Here is a 23468-nt window from a genome sequence, read left to right on the forward strand (position 1 = left end):
TAATATCACATCACATGCCTGTGTTTGTGTGTGTGTGTGTGTGTGTGTGTGTGTGTGTGTGTGTGTGTGTGTGTGTGTGTGTGTGTGTGTGTTTGTAGCTTAAAGTATTATGAGGCTTTCCCACTCAGTACACTTCCCATTGCCCTACTTTACAAGATCTGCTGATGTCATTCACCTTAGAAGTACCTTTGGACACTTCTCAACACTATAAGCTCTGTGGCCTATGTGATAACTGTGTAGCAATATAGTACAAATAACTAAATATGTATGGATTCTAATCTCAGTCCTGGCAAATGAAAGTGTGTGTGTTTGTAAGCTAAAGAATTTTAAGCCATTCCCAACCAGTACACTTCCCATTGCTCTACTTTAGCAGTCCTGCTGATGTCAGTCACCTTAGATGTATCTTTGGACAGCCATCAGCCTTATAAGCTCCATGGCACATGCAATAACTACATAACAGCATAGAAAAGATAACTATGTAGGTAGGGGTTCTAATCTCATTTCTGGCAAATGTGTGCACATGTGTACAAGTGTTTGTAAGTGTGTATGTTTGTAGGTAAAAGTATTTTGAGGCTTTTCCCATGCAGTACATTTCCCATTGCCATACTTTACAAGGGCCGCTGATGTTATTTACCTTAGAAGTACCTTGGGACAATCTTCAATCCTGTAATCTCCATGGTGTGAGTAATAACTGTGTAACACTATAGTACAAATAACTAGATAGGTGGGGCTTTTAATCTCAGTCTCAGCAAATGTAAGTGTGTGTGTTTGTAGGTTAAAGAATTTTAGCCATTTCCACCCAGTACACTTCCCATTGCTCTACTTTAGCAGTCCTGCTGATGTCAGTCACCTTAGAAGTACATTTGGACAACCATCAACCCTATAAGCTCTGTGGTTTGTGCAATGACTACATAACAGTATAGAAAAAATAGCTAGATATGCAGGGGTTCTAATCTCAGTTCTGGCAAATGTGTGTATATCAGTGTTTGTAAGTTTGTAAGTTAAAGTATGTTGATGCCTTTCCCATGCAGTACACTTCCCATTGCCATACTTTACGAGGGCTGCTGATGATAGCCACAGTGATGATCTGAGGATTTCTGTCAGTAAGTATTGACACAATACATTTCAGTGTCAGATGTCATATATGTCAGAAAATGTCTGCTACAACAAATCCTGGTACATTAGCAAATTTCCACATTAATAAGGGAAATATTTACAGTATCTCCCTATGTTTGGGACATTGTCCCCCCATTTTGGCAGGCTATCTCCAGATTCCTTGCACTAACAAGTTGATAGGTATGGCTGAAGCACGCAAAATCCCTGACTGGAGTACATCTATCTCTGGAATGGAGTCCCACTCTTACTATAGAAGGTCATACTGGGCATGCTCCCACACTTGGAGAATTACAACCCATGTCTAAACCCACATTGGACTATATAACTGTATTGTGCACAGATGTCTTTTCATACAGACAGCTATGTATACCTTAACTGACTCTACCCACACCCATCAGACAGGACTACTCTCAGCTACCTGTAGGCGGCCCATATGTGATATATCTGCATCTGTTGCATGTGGTACACAGACATATATATGGGCAACATAGAGCAATATTGCAAACATACACACACACAGACATGGGGAAGAGAGAGACAGACTGATAGAGAGAGAGACAGGCTTACACAGAAAGACTGAGTCATAGACAGGGATACCCTGAAAGGCATATAGTGATATCCTGCTGTGGACAGTTGAATACCAGTTGTAACCAGTTGCATGTGCCAGCATGAAGGTGAGTTCCATTGTGTAGTAATACTGAGATAGGTGTTGTAATATCACATCCCATGCCTTTGTGTGTGTGTGTGTGTGTGTGTGTGTGTGTGTGTGTGTGTGTGTGTGTGTGTGTGTGTGTGTGTGTGTGTGTTTGTAGGTTAAAGTATTATGAGGCTTTCCCACTAAGTACACTTCCCATTGCCTTACTTACAAGATCTGCTGATGTCATTCACCTTAGAAGTAAATTTGGACACTTCTCAGCACTATAAGCTCTGTGGCCCATGTGATAACTGCATAGCAATATAGTACAAATAACTAAATAGGTTTGGGTTCTAATCTCAGTCCTGACAAATGAAAGTGTGTGTTTGTAAGCCAAAAAATTTTAGGCCATTCTCACACAGTACACTTCCCATTGCTCTACTTTAGCAGTCCTGCTGATGTCAGTCACCTTAAATGTACCTTTGGACAGCCATCAGCCTTATAAGCTCCATGGCACATGCAATAACTACATAACAGCATAGAAAAGACAACTATGTAGGTAGGGATTCTAATCTCAGTTCTGGCAAATGTGTGTGCATGTGTGTAAGTGTGTATGTTTGTAGGTAAAAGTATTTTGAGGCTGTTCCCATGCAGTACATTTCCCATTGCCATACTTTACAAGGGCCACTGATGTTATTTACCTTAGAAGTACCTTGGGACAAGTTTTAATCCTGTAAGCTCTGTGGTGTGTGCAGTAACTGTGTAACACTATAGTACAAATAACTAGATAGGTATGGCTTTTAATCTCAATCTCGGCAAATGTAAGTGTGCTTGTTTGTAGGTTAAAGAATTTTAGCCATTTCCACCCAGTACACTTCCCATTGCTCTACTTTAGCAGTCCTGCTGATGTCAGTCACCTTAGAAGTACCTTTGGACAACCATTAACCCTATAAGCTCTGTAGCATGTGCAATGACTACATAACAGTATAGAAAAAATAACTAGATAGGCAGGGGTTCTAGTCTCAGTTCTGGCAAATGTGTGTGTATCAGTGTTTGAAAGTTTGTAGGTTAAAGTATTTTGATGTCTTTCCCATGCAGTACACTTCCCATTGCCATGCTTTACCAGGGCTGCTGATGTTAGTCACCTTAGAAGTACCTTGAGACACTCTTCAAACCTATAAGCTCTGTGGTGCATGCAATAACTGCTTAACACTGTAGTACAAATAACTAGATAGGTAGGGTTCTAAAGTACAAATAACTAGATATGTAGGCAACTGTGATACTGTGTGGGTGTTCTAAAGTCAGTACCAGCAACTGTGATACTGTGTGTGTGTGTGTGTGTGTGTGTGTGTGTGTGTGTGTGTGTGTGTGTGTGTGTGTGTGTGTGTGTGTGTGTGTGTGTGTGTCCAGCATACCTGTCAAAGACATCTGGTTAAAGCCATATGGGAAGCTGGGGCAAACAGCAAACATTGAGCACACCCTTCACATATTGCTGTGTCACACATGGGAAATAGAACACGTCATGCATGTGAATGCACCTTACAAAGGCTATGTGTTGTTACATGACAATATCCCTCATTAATCTGCAATGTCAGTCTGTCATCATTTTCCAAAACATTGGCCAGAAAACCACAGGTTTATGACAGATGGAAAAACATTATGTGTCAGACATCGTGACAACCTGCAGACATATGCAGAGGTCAGAGGTATGGCCACCATCTATACCCATACATCCCAAGCTCTTATAGCATGAAATGTTTACAAAGCCATACATAATGAGGTGACAAAGGCCACATAATAGGGACACTTGTCAAATATTGCTCCTACAAACTTATAAAGGTGATAGAATAACAAGTTTTGCATTAGCATAGATAGTCTGAAAGGTATGATTTCTGCAACTCATAATGTCTGCCATTATTTTTTTATATCAACCCACAATGATTTGCCAATGATTTGCTAGATAAACACAGGTTTATGAGAAAATGGACCACATGTATGAGGCAAGAATCTGGACATTCTGTGGAGTACAGTTAAGAGATATGTCTGTACCACCCTGCTGGTTGCAGTCCATGATTGGCAAGGTGTAACCTGTGACAACTGAAACAATGAAAAGAGTCCTAAGACTGTAGGACAAGAAACATGTCGTAAAGTTCTGTACTGATTTCATAGAGCAGTTATTGCACATCAGAAGCACCTTAATGTTATGATTAATACTGTAAGCTAAGGTAATGTCACATAAAGAAGGTGTCATAGTAGCAATCCAGAGGAAGTCCTGTGTGTTGCACTTGCCATGGGCATGCTATATGCTGCCAGTTGTCACATTACTGCAAGTCGTGTCCCACACTCCACATTTGATAATGTCACACACACATTGTGTGTTGCCTATGAGTGTGCAATAGCTTTACTATTGAAAGGTTGATTAATGTTAGGTCAGTTAATGTTATGGTCAAAAAATAATGTTGTATTTGAAAAGCATGAAAGAGCAGAACGTCGAAAATGGTTTGCACGATTAAGTGCATTCCATATTTTTGACATTCTCACCTCTATTATTTTGCAGGGAGGCTAACTCCCCTGCACCCCATGTGGGGGGGGGCTGTGCCCCCCCACACCCCCTGCACATTAAATATACCAACTCTGAGATTGCACTACAGTGAGGAAATGGGCTACTTACCCCTTCCTCACTGAAGCGTGACCTCCCTCCACAGTCTTGGCACATCACTTGTGAAAAGGTCAAGTGCACCATGCAGCTCGACTAACCTCGGTCGACTGCTTTTGTTTCGATTTCCTGCCCCTTGAACATAATGATTTTGCACATTGGGTGTTCGACTTCCTGCAGTTCGGGTAAGTCATAGTAAACCTATGTAATATGTAGACATGTGAAGGCCCTGTGACTACCTGGTGCCAGCAAGATAAGTGAATTTGTTGGGGTTACAGTAATGGCTAGGCTTCTGTGTGTCCTAGTGCCACTACTCAAGTAACATCCTCTGTATGTTTGAGTCTGTGGTACTACAGAAGACCCAGGTGACATGTATGAAGGCTAACTGGCTGTGTCAAAGGGTATGTATGCAAGGTCACACTGTCTGCCCCCAGTGTCCCTCACACACTGTTGCATGCATACACATCTGGTAAACATGTACATATGCATCTGTACCTTGGCTATTAAAAGGTCACTGTGTTTCCAGTCTGTCATACTCTTCATTGGTAATGTCAGCAGGTCCACAGCCTGCAGACACACAGACACATGGAACACAAACAGAATACAGTATATGAGACTACAGTCAGTCAGTAGTACTAACAGCAATAATGCATCATGGCTATAAAAGGTCCATACACTTTGATGTGTACCCATAACAATTGCCAGCAGACAGCACCTTACACAGAATTACATTATTACACTGTACTATATTCACCCTGTGCATCAGACCCATATTATCATGTCCCTGCATCAATGGTATGGATAACAGGGATGTGGCACAGGTATCATCACATGCACAGGGTGTGGTGTGGGTTTACCAGAGGCCTAAGCTGGGCCAGATGGTTGACATCATGCGTGTTTGTGTATCTGGAGGTTTGTTGTTCAACTGGGCCATGCATTGGAGCTGTGTGTGTCTGGTGGTGACCTGCATGTGACAGAGATGTTTGAGTGTCAAGCCATGTGGTTGCCGTACACAGGGGTATGTTTGACAGCTATGAACTGTACATGGCAGGATGTACAGTTCACCGTCTCTGGCCATGGACATTGGAACTGGTTCTATCAGGAGTCTCACTGGCATGACCAGGCCCAAGGCCAGATGCAGTACTACTCACCAATGGTGATTGCTGTCTGCTGGATCCATGTCAGTGATGAGACTGGGCAGGACCATGTGGCCATGTCCTGCTCCATTGTGGTGTGGACAGCACCCTCCCTTTGGTAGTGCTGGTGGTACTACCACTACAGGAGTGTGAATATTCATGGCCACGTGGACTATCAGCTAATCTTGTTGCTGACCTATGTCTATGTGGTCATTGTCCTACTCTCACCACATGCTCAAGCACAGGCATTGGATGGTCAAGCAATGACAATGTCTCACCCCACAGTCTATCCATGACAGAAGCATAATAATGTGTGGCATCACCAAGGTTGTGGAGGTCATCACACATGACAGGAAGTGTTGCATTCATGACCCTGAGCATCTTTCTGGTATTGCATTCAGAACATGTCCATGCATCCATGACAGACTGAAACATGCGTCTGGTGACACCTGCTGTGACACAGGACAGGGGCTTGATGGGCAGCAGTCCTCCTTTGAGCACTCCTGTCCATTCGCCTGTGTGGGATCTCACCTGCTGTCTGGCTATGGCTAATGTCTACACTCACACTTTCCATGTCTGGTGACCACACTAGCCTGTTCCATGCCACCACCCTCCAACTGTCCATTATCTGTGGCTGCTGGGGACTGGGTATGTGGGGGCATACTGATTGTATACAGGGACATTGTGGGTGAAAGTGGGATGCTAATCAATGGCACAGATTCAGTCTCTGATAACCCCACCTGTGGCTCACTATCACCATCATCATCATCATCAGAGTCCGCTAAGACACTGACATCAGGTCATGAGGGGGAGAGACCCCAACTCCCTTGTTCACTTGTGTGGGGAAGACAACATATGCAAATTAATACCTGCATTATAATGTTTGATGATACACAGACACACACACACCTCGCCACCTGTGAGGGGAAAACAAAAAACATAATTTATGACCTGTATGTCATTGCTTACCTCTACACACACACACACACACACACACACACACACACACACACACACACACACACACACACACACACAAAGACAAACAGCATCCACCTGGTGAGTGACCTGGACTGGCTTATTGGCAGCTTGGATGTGTGTCACACACATTCACCCTACAGGGGAATGGGAACCCTGTCTACATCAGGTAGAGTAGGTACCTACACCTTTGCAGGTGTGACATGGTCAACTGGATGGTTAATACACCCTTAGGATACTGCCTGTGTCCCTGTTGGATGGGGACATCAGCTGCTGCCTTGCATACACATGGGCTAACATGTGGCCTAGGGATATGGCTGCTCAGGGCCCACAACCTAGTACCCTGGTATGGTACATGGAAAACCATTATTGGCCTGTCTGCTGTGACAGACTGTGTTGTTATGTGTCCACACACATCAGTGCCATTGACTGCTGGTTGTCCCCTATGGGCAGAGTTAGAGTACCATGTATTCAAGCCTATATACCACAAATAGGTGAGTGCTCATACAGGTGCATATGGACATTCCTGGAGCATCTGAGCTACACAATAACTGAGATCAGTGCATATGTGTTGTAGGGTGACCTCCTCATAGGTGTCTGACATCTTGAGCATCCAGATCTTTGTGGAATGCATACATGTGCCTGAGAGATGTAGACCCCACTGCCAGACAAATGTGTATTTCTGCACACCAGTTGACCAATACATGATGTTTGTCCACATAGTTTGGGGAATGTGTCTGTGGCATGCCAGACCCTTGGGGGCACAATGATGGTACTTGGGTATCTGGTACTGTCTCCATTTCCTTACATTGTATGCTCAGTATGTATGCACTACTGCTGGCTCAGTGCCTTCATCCACCCACTACTACTACCTATAACTTGCTGTCCTGCTGCAGGGGTCACCAGGTATGCTAGCTATAGGTGTGAGTACAATTACCCTTTAGGGCACATGGAGGTCACAGTCAGTGTGGGGATTGTTTCTCCCTCTCTCTCCACAACCCCAACAACACTCCACACTGGCACACCTATAAGGTTAACATCTCAGCACAGTGGCCAATTCAAAACATCTGTCATCCTCTCTGTCCAACTAGTACTTCAGGTCCCTAGCCAAGTAGCTGGCATACACACTTTGCTATTTGAGTTTCTAATCACACACACACACACACACACACACACACACACACACACACACACACACACACACACACACACACACACACGCACACTTCTGTTAAAGTCTGTCACAAATTAGATACCTATGGGCCCTTCAGCCCATACTGTAAGGTAGTTCTGACTGTCACAATCCATCTCTGTAACAGCTAACGTAAGACCCTCAACAAAGGGTGACAAATCTTACTGTGTGATGCGCCTATTAACAAAATGGTAAGTGTGACCAAGACCAAGGATGTTGGAGTGAGCTATACGTGTCACCATGTGCATATGCAAGTACCCTAAGAGCTGAATCAGTGCTATACAGACCTGACACAATGACAAGATGTAACGATATGTGACAATAACTAATAAAGGAACAAGAGAATACTCTATCAATGCAGTAACTACACAGTTCAGACTCATTAGGATTCATATATGACAACATTGCAGAACAGTCTGCAATACATACAGGAAATGTGTAAAGTACTATGTGGATAGATTCATAGGATGATACTAGGCTATTGGCCCAGATGTCCTCATAAGCCTAGCCCAGATATTTGTCCATGTCCCTTCAGAGTCAGCACCTGTTTCCTCTGTCCAGCTGGGGCACAGGTGGGATTTCAGGGGTGTCTTTTGGGTTTCCCATGCAGTCATCCAGCTTCTTCTGAAAGAAGGCTATTGAGGTACTCTGCTGGACATGGGGAGGGAGTGTATTTTACAGCCAGTTTATTCTTTGAGACACAAATCTATCCTACCAACAAGTACTATTCATGTCAAAGACCATGTAAAGGCATTGCATGCAGTTTGCGTGAGTGGGGTTTGTCTTATGGATATGCATACACTCCAGCAAGGCTAGTTTGGGAATGGCCATGTTAGCCAGACACATGTCACCTATGATCAGTCTGTATGGCACTGAGTAGAGTGACAGGGCTTTCAGCCTATCTGTATAGGATAGGTGTTGCAGACCCTGGATTTTCCTGGTAAAGAATATCTGTGGTCTCTGCAACTGCTTCATGTGGTTGGCAAGGTACATGCCAAAGGAGCCATTGTACTTGGTAATGGGTCTGATAAGGGAGGGGTACAGGGATACTATGACCTACTGGTTCCTGGATGACATACCCTTATTTGTGAAGTGGGCCATGTAGACAGCCTTCTGTACAATGGTGCTAACGTGATGGGAAACTGTCAGGTTGCTATCAACCTTGGTGTACAAGTCACCTCATGTCTGATTGCATGCTTATTACATTGTTATTACTGCCATAACTAGTGTGGATGACATCTACCACAACAGGGATAATTATGCAGTCCCTGGCATTCAGTCTGAGGCAATGTTTCTGGCACCAGTCATTAATTTGGGTAAGAGCCTCCTGGAGGATGCTCACATCACTAGGGGGATGTAAGACAGTGGCCAGCTTACAGTCATCTGTAAACCTGGTTAGCCACAGACCACTGGTTTTGTTTTGCACCTCAGAACTGTATACCCCAAACAGTAGAGGCCCCCAGACAGATCCTTGGGGTACACTGTTCTTTAAGGGTCTACTACTAAGAGTGGTTTCCAATTTGACTGAGTGGGTACTATCATGGAGCCAGTTAGCTACCCATCTGGTAACATACGGGTTGATACCTAGCTGTGTAGGCTTATGTATTATGGCCGACTGGGGATTATTGTCAGAGGCTTTAGCTAGGTGAAGGTAGGCACTGTGCACCATCTTCCTCTCATTCATGTGTTTGCTGACTGCTTCAAAGCAGTCAGCCAGGTTTAACATGCCTGATTTCCCTTTGACAATACCAAACTGTGTTGGCTCAAGCATATTGAGGTTGCCAACGTCCCTGTTTATAAGGTCCTTGATAATGCCTTCCATGGTCTTGCAAATTAGGCTAGTCAGACTGATGTGCATATGATTGGCTGGGTCAGTGGATACTTCAACTTTGTTTAGAGGGGTGACAGTAGCTGTCCTCCATGCAGATGGGATGACACTGGTGCTCAGGCTTTGGTTGACTACAGTGTGTAATGGAGCTGAGAGGATATGCCTGAGTTAATGTAGGATGCAGCCAGGGATGTTATCAGGTCCCATGAAGACTTCAGTTTGTTGCCCTTGAGAGGGCATTACAGACCTGCTCCCTGATGATGAGGGGAAGGGCAGGTGCTGTGCATGTCCTCCTTTACTGATGGGAGGACAGAGGGGCTTGAGGTTTTCACTTACCTGTCTGCAGCAGGTTGGCTATACCTCTGGTGTATGTGTATGCAGTGTTATTGACCCCCAGTACAGAGCAGATTTGGGAGTTGCCACTGAAATTACAGACATATGTGTGGAAGGCCTTGTGACTGGCCTTGGTGCATGTGTCCAATTTGCACTCAAAGTTAGCCTTAGAGTAATTCACCTGTGACCTTATTTGCTTGTTCAAACAAAGGTGAGATTGCTTCCAATTTGGCATTTACTCCTTCTTGGCCCTGTACAGCTAATATTTCCACCTATTATGGGGTACGTGTATTGCTGCTGTCCACCACAGAGGTTTAATCTACCTTGTGGGAGATGATTTTGTCCAGTCAGGTATTGCTGAGCCCATACAGCTATAGGAGCTGCTCATATAGATGTTTGGTGTAGGCTTGGACACAAAGTCATGACACAGTTAAACACTTTTCCAATTTCAAACTAGTAATTATAATCTAACTAGTAAGTATTTCTGTTTCATGGCAATACAACAACCTGTTGCTGTAGACATTTATGACTGTTTGATGCATTGAAACTCAGATTATACATTTGTAAAACAAGTACAGCATATTTACCTGATGTTTTGCAACTCGTGTCTGTATGGCTGAGGCTTCCAGCTATTACTATTACTACATGAATGTGCATAGGTAATACTTGATATACTTTTCTGTTCTTTGTCAGTATGGCACACTGTGTTTACATTATTTGAGCTCAGTCATACCTCTCAACCTGTTAGAGCAAGACATCATGACAAAGGTACACATAAATGGGGGGCAAAGGCCCAAACATAGTGACATTTTACAAATATTGCTGTAACACACTTAGACAGTTGATAGCAAAATAGGTTTTGCATTCACAGGAATCCTCTGAAGGATATGACATCTGACATTCAAATGTATCCTATTATGCTATGACTTCAGTCTTTACTGATTTGCCAGTGATTTGCCAGGCAAAACACAACTGTATGAGAAAATGACTACAAATATGTGGCAACATGTGGTCAGTCTGCAAATCTCCAGACAGTTGAAAGGTATGAGTTCAGTATATAACATGCAGTTCAAGACACACTTCTGTGCCAGCTGTTTACTACGCACATATCCTATAGAGGTCTCATACATTTGTAAGAAGAGCATATGAATCATAGTAGCATTCACAAGTGACATATGAATATTTACAACATCCCAGGCAGCTGGCCTGGCAGTGCCACAGTCAGTATTGTACAACAGACACTCCAGTAGTAGTAGTCATATGTGAGCTGAACGTTGCTGGGGTGACGCAGGGACCAGAGCTGTGCTCTATGTCACTGCAGACAGAGCCAGCAGGGATGGCCGTAGGTGATGGACAGCAACATGTCAGCCCAGCAAGTCTTGTTGGGACCTATTGTTTAACATCCCATTTCCCATTATTGCATCCCCCTTCTGCATTCCATTACATGCTTAACTGTTTGACATACATCTTATAGTGCTGCAGAGTTTTCTGTTTCAAAGTAATGCAAATGTGTAGGTTTCTTTACTCACAGTCTGACTTTGCGTAGAAAGATTCAGACCTGTTTTGCATAGGTAGCAGCTTGCCTTTTGCAGGTAATGCTCCTGAGCAGGTGATGGCCTGTGCACCAAATGGTGTCTCCTACTTGCTAATTGCATCCAGAACAGCTGTGTTGTCTTTCCATTAGCCAATAGCATAGCAACACAGTGCTATAATTAAGTCCTTCATGTGGACCTTGTCCCATTTCCTTGCCTCTGAGGAGGACATTAGGGAGGTGTGGGAGCTACAGCATCACAGAGGGTAGGAGGAAATATCTCTTAGAACAAGAAATGTAGAGAAAGCCCAACAAAATGGGGGAGAAATTTCCAGAATTAGGGACAGATTGTAAGTATTGCTGTTATACAGTTAGAAAATTGCTAGATTAACAGGGTTTGTCTGGACATGCATTTTCTGTGTGATTTGAAGTCTGACACTGATATGTATATGACATACCTCTCAACTGTACAGATTTCCACAGAATGTCCAGAGGTTTGGCTCTTATGTTTGCTCTGTTCCTCAGACAATTTTTGTTTTTGACAAATCACTGGGATAATCTGAGTATTGGACTTACTAAGTAATGACATCCATTTGTGTTTCACAATTCACATCCTTCAAAAATGTTATGATAAAACAAACACTGTCACTCCAGCAACTCAGTTTATAACACCATTATTTAAAATATGTTTCTATTTTTGGTCCTCTCTCCCACAATTATGGCAGGCTTTATCCAGATGTCTTGCACTAAGAGGTTCAGAGGTATGGTATATCATTATTTAGTAACTTCATTCCTAATATCATCCCAGAGATTTAGCAGAATCCCAGAAATGTTATGAGGAAGAGGACATAAATATGGTCCAAAACCCTGGACATTCTGTGGAAATCTGTACAGCTGAGAGCTAGGTATGTCTGGCCATTAACAGAATGTAAAGATTGTGTAGCAGTGTAGTGTATAAATGTTTGTTGGGCTGAGTAGGAAGAGGGGCTGATGTGAATGTCATAGATGCTTTTCTATCTGACTGTGCATGCTGCTACAGTTGCTGTTGGTCTATCAGGTGTATATGCTTGTATGGGCAGACTTAGACATGTCCCTTAACACCCAAGGACACTGTGACCTGGGGCAGTATATCTAGGAGTAGTGTGTGACTGGCAATCAGGATATGTTTGTTCAAACAGTCATTATACTCTAAAGGTCAGTTGGCTTACTGGTATGTTGGTGTGACTGTGGTGCAAATGGTTGTGGGTAGACAATTTCTTACTGATGTCTGTTTTTCTCTACAGTTGCATCCATGTGGTGCATGATACCTCTTCACTGTCAAGATTTTCATAGATTGTCCAGATGTGTGGCTCATATGTTTGGTCTGTTCTCCATAACTGTTGTTCTCCATAACTGTTGTGGATGTCTGACAAATCACTGGGATGATGTGAGCATTGAATTCACTAAATAATGACAATCATTTGTGTTCTGAACTTGAAATCTATCAGAGCATATATGTTAAAACAAACTGTGACACTCTAGCAACTTTCTAAGCTTATAAAATCCATATTTAACTGATGTCCCTATTTTTCAGCCTTTGTCCCCCCACTTTGTCAGGTTTTGTCTAGATGCCTTGCACTAAGAGGTTGAGTGTGTGTATATATATATATATATATATATATATATATATATATATATATATATATATATGTGTGTGTGTGTGTGTGTGTGTGTGTGTATAACTTTACTGATTCCACAAATGTTTCTCTCTTAGATGACTATCCTGCATGATATATTTACTGAGGCATTACAAATGCTCATAGCTCATGTGGAGTAGTGGTAGCTGTTGTGACTAGTATGCACAGGATCTTGGGTTTAAGACTTGCCAGGGAAGTGTATTTTTCCCTTATGTTAAATGACTGTAATGCATGATATGTTTGTAAAAGTATTATAAATTCCTACAGCTCAGATGGTGTAGTGGTATGTTATTGTGATTGTAGTGCACAGGATCCTGGGTTTGAGAGTTGACAGGGCTGATTGTTTTGTTGCTGGGCAGATCAAGGAATTATTGGGACAGAGTGAGTAAAGCATTTTTAAACAGTTGTAAATGGATCTGTGCGGTTTTGCATGAATCAAAGTGATGCTGAGACGCTCAAGTCCCATTGGCATTGCTTAGTGGCACTTATTCCCACTTAAATCCATGCTAATTTCAAAAAAGAAAAGAAAAAAAGGGTGATGGGAAGGTTGCGAAATGGGGACAAGCAGGGGGAAAACACTGGGAAAACCAGCTAGGGATGTGCAGGACGGGTTTAGGAAAGAACCATAGCTCTCCATTTCTTCTGCAGCAAGAGCTATGAATGATGTGGATAATTTGGAATTTAGAGCCTCACTCCACACAGGGAGGGTGTGGGCAACATACACTGCTTCAGTAATTCAAGGGTAAATTGATTACATTAGTGTATGTGGGGGCTGAATTTAGAGCTATGTATGGGACATGATTTTTTTGTGGGGACAGATGCCCCCTTTTATAAGGTAAGAGTGGAATGTTGTGGAAAGGTTGTATGACACATCGGGGGAGTAAACACCTTGGACAGGGAGGGTGGTTGGGAATCGGAAGCCCATGTGTCCTCAGATGGAAACAGTGGTACTGAGATACCCACCCATGGGTAGTCACCACTGCACCTTCATGGCCCCAAAGGTGGCAGTGCCGGGGGCTAGAAAACAGGGGCAGCCTGCTCCTCGAGGTGCGCCAGACGGCCCTCCATCTGGCTCAACCATCCATCCAACTCTGAGTGGATGACACTGCGCACCATACCCCAGAACTTGCAGTGGGTGAAGGGCTCTCTGAACCAGCGATTGGGTGGGAATGGACCCTGTCCCCAGAGGCAGTTCAACCCAAAGTTGGTGCAGGACCAGCAGAGGAGGAAGTTCCAGGTTGGGTCCCAGACATGCTGGAGCCCAGTGCCATGGCCAGATTAGGGGGAAAGGTGGATCCGCTGGGATCTTCCTTCCCAAACATGCTATGGTGTTGAGGTTTTCCAAGAATTATTTGCAAACGATGAAGACAACATGTCAAAATTAGTTATAACAGCATGCGTGGGTGTTCACATTCACCCAAAACAATAGATTTGAAACAGTTGCATAGCAAACAGAATACATGCATAAATGCAGCAACAGTAAGCATTGTAACAGCATGTCAGTTACACTGATGGCAACAGGCCACCAAGAATGGTATTTGAACAAGGTATGTTAATATGCAACCAATTAAATATATGAACAATAATAGAACACAAGTCCCAATATTAGGTTTTGAGTAAAACATACCCGTAGAATGTGAATAATAATTAGTGATGCAGATAAGGGGTGGTGGGAGAGAAAAAGTCCATTAACAACTCTATAGGCTTCTATTTTTCACAGCAGTACTGCTCAATACAATACAGATCTGCCCTCACTGTACATCTACCTATAGTCCATAACTTCTGTAGCACATACATAATTGTTAAACTGTCAACCTGGAATGGTATGGGGCAAACTGTGACAACTCTGGGTACATGACTAGAGGGGACTCGTACATGTCAGGGTTACATATATGACAAAGAAGTGGTACCCTGCATTGATGTTGTGTGAGTGTGCTATTGGCATACTTCACCTGGGTTCCTATCTGTGTCCAAGGTTATTGGCAGCAGTGACCACTAGCCATGACAGTGTCTTGAGAGACATGTATTGGGAAGAGTGCATGGCATGGTGTATGTACCTATCCTGCTGTCATTTGCAGGCATGGGGTTGGACAGTGGAACAGTTGTACAGGGTGTATTAGTATGCTCTTCTTATAACTACTACAGACATTTCTTTACTTGTAAGACCTGTGAAGAAAATATCTGTGAACACTACCTGACTGTTTCTACAAATATTCAAGATTTCTTGAGTGTAAATATGCACACATCTTAGTACTACTCCCTGGATTCAAACCATGTCTGGGTGTTCAAAAATGAGCAACAAAGCTATTTCTCATCACACCGAGCTACTGGGGAACTGCTATCTTTTGTTTGACTGATTTCTGCCTAATAATCTCTTGGTTAGACTGTCTGACCTTGTAATCCTGAGATTCATGCATGACAGATAGTTACTATACTGTGTATTACTCGTTTGAGATACTACAATCTGGAAAGCAAAGGTTAACACAAAGCAATGCTGCAAGGGACACACTATAATACATTACACATTACTATTCAGGGTTCAGATCTTAGTGCAGGACATATTTCATATTTCATTTATATCTTGTTTTACAGATCCACAAGCTACAGTTTTGCATACCACCTGGTTCTCAGAACAGCCCCAATTAATGCATGCTGTCAAAGCCATATTTGCTGTGAAGAACCTGTACACATTCTATTTCTACAACAACATACCAGAGTAAACACAACAGTTTGTGGTATAAATCTTTATTTGAGTAACATGACATAGTGCTTTATAACTTGCATATCCTGTAGATCAATATTAGTCTAACAAACTTTATTTATTCAGTAGCCACAGAACACACTACACCTACTGGCAGTAAACAATGTACTCCTTCTTATTTTTTGCACTATATACTACAAGATAGATCTGTACTCACCAGCCTGTCAGCACAGCCTCGACAGTCTGTCTGCATGGGCCTCCACATTGCTAGCCCTCTCCGCTGCAGTTGTAGGGGAAAAAACAAACATTATGCACATCTGTCTATCACATACTCAGGCTCGAATTTGGTACAGCTATGGATGAGATACTTACAAACTACTGGGGCATTCTGATCCTGATCTTCTTGGATACTTTGGTCTAAGAGCGCCCCTGAATGTACCAGATGGTCTCAAGCCTCTGCTTTGTACTGTGAGCCCTGGTACTGGCCCTGCAGCACTCTGTGGTCATGGTCTTTCACAAGGAGTCCAGCCATGACCCTGGACTCCAAGATGCCCCAGCGCTGCACCTGAAAATGTGCTCCCTCTCAAACAGCAGACATAGTTCCTGTAGAGATCAAACTACAACAGGTTCTGGCTGTATTCCCACCTATGCTGTTTAAATAAGGCCATACTCCTGCTCTTTGCCATCAGTGGACCATTTTGAAAATGTTGAGCACAGCTCAGCAGTGCACAAACCACTAAGCTTGAGTTGAGCAGGGCTTAAAGGAGTAGATGCTGAGCAGTGCTTAGCGGTGCGCAATTCCACTCAACTGGGCTGAATACTAAGTAGAAGAAACTTCTAAGCAATGCTGAAACTGGCTTAGTTTTCAGGGCAAAAACAGTTTTGAATTGGACATTAATTACTCATTACTGACATATTATTAAGTGTATATATTTTACTTTACATGACACCCTCCTTTGTGCTTACATGGCATTACCATGAGGTGTTACTGTACTGTATGGGACACTTGGGTTTACATGGGGGTTTCCCAGCATATATCCACTGACACTTCAATTATGGACCAGCTACACTACCCTGGTTAACAAATATCAATTACTACATCATTTTAGAATTTTAACAATGTTTTCCTATGTAAAAATGAAGGGTCTGTCTTGGTACTTGAACTGTGAGACGCTGCATGCAAAGCTGGAACTCTAACCACTATGCTAACTCATCATCAAGGATTTTAGCTATACATTTGCATTTAGCTCCTATGAGATGTTTAAGCAATGCTGAGCAAAGCGCTGTGATGCGTAAACCTGCTCAGCTATGCTTAAACTTCACTTATAAAGGAAAAAAAATAAAACAAACATTTTAATTACATATATTAATTCTAATACTGATTCATATTTGGTAATGCACAACCTGTCATTCTATCAACTTTATAAGTCTGAATGTACAGTATGTTTTTGATTTGCTCTATTTTGGGACCTTTGTCCCATGTTTATTTCATGGCTTTATCCAGATTTTTTGATGGAAGAGGTTGAGGTGTGTGCATACCTCTCAACTGTCCAGATTATCGCAGACTGTCCAGATGTTTGGCTCATATTTTTGCTTTGCTCCCCATAACAGTCGTGGTTTTTCTGCACATCAGTGGGATGATCTCAGGATTGAAGTCACTAGATAATGGCATACATTTAAGTACCAGACTTCTAATCCTTCAGTAAATGTATGTTAATGCAAATCCTGTTCCTGTATCAACTTTCTAAGTTTATGAGAGCTGTGCTTCAAATCTGTCCCTATTTATGGACTTTTGTCCCCCCATTTGGTATCCCTTTGTCCAGAGTTTGGGCACTAAGAGGTTTACAGGTATGGCTGTGTGTCTGGGACACACTTGTACTGTAAAGTGCCATACAGCACTTTGACAATGCAGGGAGTGTGTTACAGTTCCTGTCACACACACCCCTGCATTGCTTCCTGTTCACAATCCAGCTTTCAGTGTCCACAGACACTGAAAGCATTGTAAAGTGCTGTATGACACTTTCACAATGTAGGCGGTGTGTAACAGTGCCTGTCACACACCCCCTGCATTGCTTCCCATTGACAATCATGCTTTCAGTGTATACAAACACTGAAAGCATTGCAAAGTGCCTTACAACACTTTCATAATGTAGAGGGTGTGTGACAGTCTCTGTCATGCACACCCTGCATTTATTTCAAGCCCTACTAACTGTTTCAGTGTCCATGAGCACTGTTTTACTGTTTTATTAGTTGCTTTCAGTGTCCATGAACACTGAAAGCATTTAAAAAGTGCTGTATGGCATTTTAAGAGTGCAGGGGGGCATGTTGGATCTGCAGACAATAGTACAACATGCCTCTGCACTCATTCAGTGTTCATGTGTGCAGATCCATTCTCAGTAGTGTGCCTTCATTAATATGAATGGCGGCTGCTGAGAAGGCTATGCAGACATGAGCACCATTCAATCCGTGTAGGAATAATACTATTCCTACACAGTGTTTATTGAATCCAGGAGACAGACTAATATTATGGTGGTCAAGTTATGTTTGTTAGAGGTCCTGTCTATGCTAAGATCACCAAACAGAATGGTTTCTTGGTTGAAAGTACATGATAAGTAGCTAAGTGTGTTTTCAGTACTCTGGCATTTTTTGGGGGCAGAGGAGATGTAAGTGGCTACAATGATTATGGATTTCTGATTGTTTAGGCAGAGTTTGGCTATTAGTATTTCTTCATTTCTGTATTGTGGAATAGTAGGGAGGTGGGTATGAATTTGTAAGGTGAGTTGAAAGATGATGGCAATGCCCTCAGCCTGTTTATCAATTTGGTCTTTCTTAACGATGGTGCAACTGGGAGGGCTGATTTCTTCATCTTTAGTTTCAAGTCTTAACCAGGATTCATTGATAACTAGGATATGGGCTTGATGTGATTCCATCCATGTGTGAAGGTCTGATATTGTACTGCAGATGCTTCAGGTGTTAAAATTATGTTTTTACACTGGTGGAAGAAACAAGGGTTTTTTGCATTTTAGAGGATTGTTGAGGAGAGGTGTATTTATGCAGGTGGGTTGGGTGTTGGATTTGTTTAGGTGGGTCTAGTGTTAGGCCAGGGTTGGAGTGTACATTTATGATCTCTATTAGTTTATTGGGGTGGGTGGTGGAGGTTTTGAGGGTGCACTGGAGTATAGGGTTTTGTATTTGTTGTAGGTCGGTAAGTATATTTTTTGAGTAGGAGTTTGTCTGAGTTGAAGAAGGATTGTTAGATTAGGGAGTTGACTCTATGGATAGGGGTTAGGTAGGTTTTCATGGGGAACTTGGTTTGATTGTTAGCAGGGCATGATTCATAAGTTGTTAATTGGCACAGGATAGTACGTTCCTGTTAGGAAAAGTAGATGTAAATGCATGATAAGAGGTGTAAAATAGTTGTATAGAAGAGAATAGAAAGGAAATAGTGGGAAGAAAACTGCAAAAAAAAAATTAGGATGCAGCTATTCAGTAGGGGAGTGATAAAAGGATGGGGAAAAGTTGTTTTCTGATTTGTAATTAATTGGTTATTCATTATGCTTTGGTTAGCTATATTGGCTGGTATGGGTAGTGAAGCATCAGGTGATATGTTTTGATCAGCAGAGTTTATGATATGGGAGTGGGGATGGGTCAGGAGATATTCTTTGGTCAGTAAGTTTAATGATATGGGGGTGGGGAGTATAGTAAAGCCACTTATAGCATGGCTGAGTGGAGCGGTGCTAGTTACCAGAGAGACTCAGGTGCTGACTATGGTAATGTACAAAAAAACCCCAAAAAAGAATTGTTTATTCATCAGCATTGTAATCAAAATCTAATGTCAAATATTTTTTATTCTACAGGTTGTTTTTATCAGACAGGTTATAGGGTTGCTGCTTGCTATGTTTCTACAGAGCGGCTTAGTTTTAGGGCAAAAAAGATTAAAATATAGTATATGTCTAAAGGGTGACCAGGGAGAAAAGGTGTAGGGAACAGCTGCTCAACTGAACACAGGGCAACCTATTAAAAGATACAGCAGAAACAATATATTTAATGTATTGCTTAGCTCAGCTGGGTGTGGGAGAAACTAGCTTTATTGGCACATCTAGTAGCAGTTGGACATGACAGTATTTTCTTGCTCTATTAATGTCTTCTCTTTTTTAAACTTTCCTGAGTGGTGGAATAATCAGGATGGACAAATCTTGTCTGAAAGGCAGCTAGGAGAGATATTCAGTCCCCTACCAGAAGTGGAAAATGGGTAGATGTGTCTTTAAGTGTGTTTGGCTTTGACCAGAATTTTTGAGCAGAAATATTGAGACCTAGGTCTTCCAGTAAATCTGAGTTGGTTCACTTTATTTATTACTTATGTATGTATACATTTATGTATTTATTTATTTATTTATTTATTTATTTATTAACATTTGATTACTGCTAAGTCTGATTGGGCCAAGAATGTGCATTTTCAGCGAAGGGAATGGGAGAAAAGCTCCAGTTACGTGCAACATAGATGCAAACAAGTCCAATGTACATACAATATAGATTCAAGCAAATACATATAGACACATATTGATACAAAAAAGGTCTTAACAGTGTTATAACATGTATACAGAAACAGACTTAATAAATTGCATTGGAATTCAGTTGGGTTTTATATAAATTGTGAGAGAAATTGTTTTTTTAGAATATACATTTGATATAATCAGGAAAAACTATACCTATAAGGAGGATTAAGAAATAATTGAGTACACAGAGATGAAACATCATAGGTGAAGAAAAAATACATGAGTAAGGAGCTGAGTAGTAGTGCAAAGAGAGATAGATAAGAAAGGTAATAGATAGATTAGTTGAACAGAGGATGCAAGAGGCCTGGAGGAGAAAGGTTGATAAAAAGTGATTAGGATGACTAGCATATATAGATAGAGAAATGGCAGTATTTAGTAGAGAGCTTTGAAAAAGTTATACATTATAAGGAGTAGGACAGGGGTAGGAGAGAGAAAAACTTGCATGCAGAATATCAGCCTGTGTTAGAACATGAATAGATCCATGATTTAGATAACAATTCCTTCAGGGAGTGTATGAATGTAGGGAAGATAGGGTTACTCCTGATGGATAGAGGCAATGAGTTCCAGGTTTTAGCCAGGAAGTAAGAGTACAGATAAAAGCCTTGAGATATGGTGGGTTTACAAAGAAAAATAATTTATCATCTGAACGTAGAGATCTTTTAGGCGAGTATATGCTTAGTATTGAGCTGAGGGTGGGGCATGAAGCTGTTCTGTAGTTGATGATGTGGGCAGTTATGAGTTGTAAATAGGAGAGGTGGCAGGGAAGTTCAAGCCAGTTAAGTGAATGCAAGGATGTGGAGTGATGGGAGAAGTATGTTACACCCGTAACTAACTTAATTTTGTTACAGCAAATTTGAAGTTTTGCTATTGTGAAACTTGCAGGTTAGTAAGAACTGGAGCACAGAAGTAAGAGTAGTAGATAGGTTATAGCCAGATTAGTTTTGGTGGATGTCTTCTAGAAGCGTTTGCATGTACACAATGTCAAGTTTCTTGTGTTTTTTTTTTTTAATTACTTTGTATATGTAGCTCAAATTTGAGATTATTATCTATTGTAACCTCTAAAAGTTTGGTATTGGGAACTACTACTATTTCTGTATTGTTTAAGGAGTAAATTTTGACCATCTGTTTATCAGGGAGAAATGTATGAGTAAAGAGAAGGAGCTTGGTATTTTTTTTTTGAGATTTAGTAATAGTTGGGCATTAGTAAGCCAGGTTTCAGTGGAAGAAAATGCTTCTTGGGTGATCTGTTCAAGGTGTGTCAGACCTGTTTGAAGTAGAGATGATTGTAGAATCATCTGCATATTGGATTAGTTTACTTTGCTTGGAAGAGGTATGTAGATTATTTATGAAGACAATAAAGAATTGAAGACCAAGGCTTAATATTTGAAGGATGTGACTGTTGATGGGTAAGTATGGAAAAATGGAACTCTGCCATTTTGCAGCTTGCTGTCTGTTTGACAGGTCGCTTCTGAACCACTGGAGAGAGTTTGTTGATAATCCAGTAGTAGGAAGTTGATGGTAGTGTCTGCAGAAGAACTTGACTAAATTGACCATTTGGGCACAGGAGAATAATATGCTGATAAATACATCAAAAATTAAGCATATGAGATTTGGGAGATGCAAATTGAAAGGATAAAATTTAATATAGCACACACTGACTGAAACTATATATCACTTAAAGACCTGGGTATATGGGTAGATCCAGCTTTGAGTTTTTCTAATCATATCATCCAGTTGGTTAATGATAGTTATAGAACTATAGACTGTATAAAAAGATGTATAAAGTCAAGAAAATCAGAAATGTTGAAGTAATTGTTTGTTTGTTACCTTAGACTGAAACTTGAGTATGGAATAACAATATGGAAACCTTATAAGAAAACAAGCATGAGTAAACTGGAAAGAGTACAGCAGAAATATGCCAACAGCATTTATGGATGTGACAATTTAAATTATTATGAAAGACTAAAATATCTGAACTTGTATGTTGTCTCATGTAGATATTTAAGAGGAGACCTTATTCAAGTATATAGAGCATTTAGAGTCAACTATCTCTGGGAATATTTGAGGATATCAAAAAGTAATAGAGAATTATCAGACAACTTATGCAGAATATTCTATATGAATAAGAAGTATATTAATTGATTGTGTGAGAGAGCAGCTGATGCATGGAACAGACTACCAAACTATATTAAAGCAAGCCGTAGTTTAGATATTTTTAAGAACAGCCTAGACACTTATTATGTGAACAACTTTTTTGGTGTATTGGCAGGCTAGAAGGGCACTAATTGCCGTTTTTTAAATATTTGTATGTATGTATGTATGTATGAAGAAGATTGTTTGTGATACCATGTCAAAAGCATTAGAGAGGTCCAGAAATACAGAGGAGATGAGTTTACCTGAGTCTCTAGATTTATTTCCAGTGTCCAGGAAAGATATTAAGGCAGTCGTAGTGCTGTGGCCTGGCTAAAAGCCATGTTGAGTGCTGATTAACAAATTGTTTTGAAGGATAAAGTTTAGGAGCTATTTATAGAAGTTTGGAGAGGGGGACAAAATGGCCATGGATGAGTTGTAAGTTTGAGAATTATGTGGAAGTACCTCCTTTATACAATGGAGTTGCATGAGACTTTCTTTATAAGGTAAGTATGTAGGTTTCAGAGATAGATCTGTTGATAAACACACTAATAGGGTAGGCTATGGCCTCAGCAGCAAGTTTTAGATATTCTGGGGGGGGGGTGTTATTTGCGGAGGTAGAGACAGGTTTGAGTTAATGTCAAAGTTTTTTTTTTATAATGATAAGGGGTAAATGTTATAGCATAAAAGAGGGTGAATAATTACGTTACTAGGAGAGGAGAGTGGCATGAAGAAATTGGGCAGAGTACAGCTGTCTGATTTAGTTACAGAGCTTGGGATAGTTTTGGGAGGGGGAGAGGGATATTTGAGTGCTATGTGCATTTAAGCTTGTTATGGATTTAATAAAATAGCAGTTAAATTAGTTTGCTGCTTGAAGGAGAGGAGTGCTTGGTCAGGGATTCTGATCATGTTTTGTTCCGGAGTTAAATAGTGAATTGATGGTCGTATTTGTTGTTCGTTTGTAGGAGTGTATACTATTTTTATCTCTGACTGCCTGTTTT

The sequence above is a fragment of the Protopterus annectens genome, chromosome 14.part0, assembly GCF_019279795.1.
Source record: "Protopterus annectens isolate FY-2018-M chromosome 14.part0, PAN1.0, whole genome shotgun sequence".
Taxonomy (NCBI): Eukaryota; Metazoa; Chordata; order Ceratodontiformes; family Protopteridae; genus Protopterus; species Protopterus annectens.